The sequence below is a fragment of the Solanum pennellii genome, chromosome 10 (genome assembly GCF_001406875.1).
Source record: "Solanum pennellii chromosome 10, SPENNV200".
In the NCBI taxonomy this organism is placed as follows: domain Eukaryota; kingdom Viridiplantae; phylum Streptophyta; class Magnoliopsida; order Solanales; family Solanaceae; genus Solanum; species Solanum pennellii.
The window spans coordinates 26,377,289-26,381,505 of record NC_028646.1 but is presented as its reverse complement, the minus strand read 5'-3'; the positions used below and the strand labels follow the sequence as shown (position 1 = coordinate 26,381,505).

Genomic DNA, 4,217 nt, shown 5'->3' with positions numbered 1-4,217 from the left:
GTGCTTGTTCAGTTACTTTTTATTTCATGTTTACTCTATCCTACATGCTCAGTACCTTCAAGTACTAATACATACATGCGCTATATCTTCTCGTGATGTAGGTTCAGGTTCTCAACATCTAGAAGATCGCGCTTAGATCGATATTTTGATCTCCAGTTCATTAGATTCAGTGGTGAGTCCTTATTCTCCGAGGACAATAGTCATGATTTCATTTCATCGTTTAGTCATTTAGTTTCAGTTTTTGCTAGACTCAGCTGGGGCTTGTCCCAACATTTCTAGTTAGTTAGAGGCTTATCTCAGACATCGTTTGTTTCAACTTACTAAGTATTGAGTTAATATTTCCTTTGTATTAAACTCATTGTTTTTCAAATATCTCAGTTATAGAATATGGGTATTCCCCATCTTTTCAGTTTTAAATTATGATTTAGCTTTCGCATTCAGTTTATTATCTTTAGTATGCTCATGATAATGCCAGCAGGGTTAGCTTGGGATCACTTGTGGTCCTAGGTTCCGTGTCCGCGTCACTGGGGTAGTTCGAGGCGTGACAGTAAGGTTCAAATAATTCTTTAAGGAAGGGTTTACGCACTTTAGAGAATCCGCTAACACACAGTTGACAAACGGATTTAGAAGTTTGGCTTATTTTATATATAAAAGAGTTAATTATAAAAAATGTGTTTATTATTTTTTCAAATGAAAAATCTTTTGATACTTACACATTTGTAACCCGAATAATGAAATAATTCAAATATAGAAGTGCCAAAATAAAATTTTAAGTTAATAATTTATTCGAGTAAAGTTTTTGAGTCAAATAATCAACTAAATCACTTAGACGGGGATTTAAAAAGCTAAATACTAACTATAAAAAAATATAAATAATTCTCAAGTTAGTCTTTAAGCTCAGATTGTCTAACTTAAAAGAGTTTGAATATTTGAAAACTTAGCAAAAACGAAATAGAAAAACTTCTTCAAGGATTCATTTAAGTTGACAAAAATAAAATATTAAAAGTTAGTGATTACCAAGATATATTCACAAATAGAGTAAAAAACAATGAAATAAAGTAACTGGCTGGATGAAAAGGGCATTTTGGCCCCTTTCTGGTTCCTCCTGCTACTGCTGGTTACTCAAGTAGTAATTATTTAAGTCCAAAGATTCAATTTTAGTCCCCTTGGGTCTGCTGCTACTACTGCAATAATCAAATTGGATTCTTAAATCCAAAATTCAATTTCCAGCCGTTTGAATTTTTATTACTGCGCCACTTAGTTGCTGCCACTGATTTGGGTTTTGACCCATTAATTAATGCTTCCCTTTCATAACTCGAATGGAGGTCAACTTGAAGAAGAGGGAAATGCAAGAGAGGGGAGTCCATCGGACTCGTTCGGATGCCACTTACAACAAACAAAGAAAAGAAAAAAAAGTAAATTAGCAAAGTGAACAAATTTTAGATAATTAAGGAAAGCACACATCTTATCCAGCTTTAAGCAGAAAATCAAATGAAGCTTGTATTTTCATCAAATTTTAACTTAAAATGAACAATCTCAATTATAGAAAACATATCACATAATACTTGCAGGAAGGTTCTAGCCAAGACTTAAGGAATGCAGGCTAATAATAGGTATAATAATTGATGATGGGAAGAGTGCAATTCATATAATTAATACATAAAGAGATTCAAACAAATATCACGCCAAGACCAAACCCGACAACACTCATGGATGTATACAAACTCCAATCTCTTTTGACTCAAAATTTAAACATTTTAAAGTAACATAAGATTCAGTAACATGTATTAACTTAGTTATGCTAAAGGTAGTAAAAAGAACATATCATAATGAGGACTCCAAAATTGTTTAGACTAACATTCTTATGGGCATTGAAAATCATTTTTTGGCAGAGATAAATCAAGTAATATGCCTAGAAAAATGAAGGCAACATTTGTAGGAGTTAAAACCATATCCTAAGGAGTTAATATAAAGTAAATGAGATAATAATTATTCATTCTATACCTAATCAAAATGTACCAACCATTGGCATAAAATGCAGTCAGACTAGGATTAGACAAAACTCAAACTTCAAGCCTTTATCAACAACAAAACAGGAGCGGAGAAAGAGCTAAAATATCGAGATATTCAAAAGAGAATCCAACATACTACTCCCAGCAGCAAAAGAAGTATAGAACAGACATCCTAGAATTCAAATTTATATAAGTTGGAACGAGAAAAGAAAGTGATTAAGTGAACAAATACACATTCATAAGCTCACTGGAAAACATTTCAGAAATGACAACAACAAATAGATAAAAGAACAGCCAATCCTAACATCAACTAATCTTCTGGAAACAAATTCGAACATCAAAATGAGGAAAAAGGAAACTTAAAGCTAACTAAAAGTTTAACAAGTTGCAGGTCAGATCAACTTAATAAACCATATACTAAGCTAGTTATTGAAAATCAATTTTAGAAAATAAGTTGGACAACACTAAGCTACTTATGCATATTGAAAAGGATTAGAATGCAAAGTTTAGTTAACTACAACTGAACTGATTAATCAGGCTTAAGAAAAAAACAGAGACAACATATCGAAAAAAAAACCGAGGCATGGAAATACAAGATTACTGGAAAATCATCTTAAAATCAATGAAGAGGCAAACTGACAACTATCTCCATTTTTAAGATCAAAGCGATACTCCTTGAGGAGAAACAAATGTTAGGGACAACAATACAACAAACACAACTATAAAACCTAGGAACTAAAGACGATAATAATCTAAACAACTCCCGAAATTAAATTTATCCTATACAAAATTCCTTCATGCTCATGGAAAAATAGTAAACCAACTTAATGCTTGTAAAACAGATTCAGGCTATTGACAGAAAACATAGGTGGTAGTAAAAAAACGTTTTTTTAAGGCAAAAAACAAAATCTCAACAGTGATATGATATAAATACATAACATATTTCAGAAGGTTACACACCTAAACTATATTACTGTATGACTCGGTTATATCTTTTTTAATCAGAAGTAACAAGAAGATCCATAAACGAGCGAAAGAGAGAAAAATAGTTTTGACTTGAGCTAGGCTAACATTAACCACAAGAATGACAAATAGTTGTGCCAAAACTGGTATTTGAACAAAGCATTCTACGACAAAAAAGAAAATCTAGATGGAGTAAATGTAATCTGCTAGATCCAAACTATACAATAATTTATCCAAAAAAAAAATTTAGGAACAAAGAAGCTCATCATATCATTTCGTCCAAACAGACTCGAAGCGGCAGAACATTATCTCCCATTATATTCATCTCGAGAAGGCAATGGTGAGCTATTAACAACTATATAACATGGATTTAAAAGTTGAATAATAATAACAGTAACTAGAATTACAGATATATAGGTTTATGAGCTCGAATAAGTAAGGGAATCACATTTCACGGGAAAAAAAAGCTCAAAAAAGAATTTAAACTCAGATCAGCAATACTAGGAACCTTCTCTAAATACATGATCTATAAACAGCAAACTTTTCAAGCAGTTATAATCCAAAACTTAAATAACACATAAGGAAACATTCAGCCGAAAAAGCATACATTAATATTTACAAATTAAGAAAACATAAACCAGCCTTCAATCGACTTTAACAAATAAGACAACAACATAAATTGAAATTAAACTAATAGAAAAAAAAAAGAGTTACCTAGCTCTGAGCAGCGAACCGAACAACGAGTTTGAATAGAAACGATTCCACCTCTTCAACTCGAACAACCACAAAACTTTAAATTATTGAACTGAGAAGTCCCAAACATTATAGGGGTACTACTCTCGAGTCCAAAAACCTCGCTTGAACAGTGAGGAGAGGGGCTTTTATAGCACCCAAAACCTCCAAATTCTGAGAATACTTTCTATGTGAGAGAAACCAATATTTTGAAAATTTTTCTTAGAGGCTCAGACTCCGCGTGTGTTTGGTCTCATGCCAAGCACGCTCTTGCTGTACGAATTTGAGGTAGAAAAGAGGAAATTTAAGCGGAAGATTTGGGAATTGGGTTAGTTCTTTTCTGGGTAAATATTGTTGGAGTTGTGCGTCTGCTGTTGAAAACGAAGGAGAATGGAAAAGGCATGGGTGCTTTAAGATGACAATAGGCAGGATTTTCGGATCAATAGTTAGCTGTGTCGAGGCTTTTGGGAAAAAATTTGAGCTAATGGATCACTGAATTGAAAGTTATAG

The 4,217-nt window shown here is 32.6% G+C and overlaps 1 long non-coding RNA gene across 1 annotated transcript; it reads right to left on the bottom strand.

Moving 5' to 3' along the window:
• Positions 1-949: 949 nt before the first annotated feature.
• LOC107032422 lies at positions 950-4,217 on the bottom strand. The gene is made up of 2 exons (XR_001458359.2): positions 3,690-4,217; positions 950-1,386 (listed from the first exon to the last, which is right to left on the bottom strand). It is a non-coding gene; the product is annotated as an uncharacterized LOC107032422 (long non-coding RNA).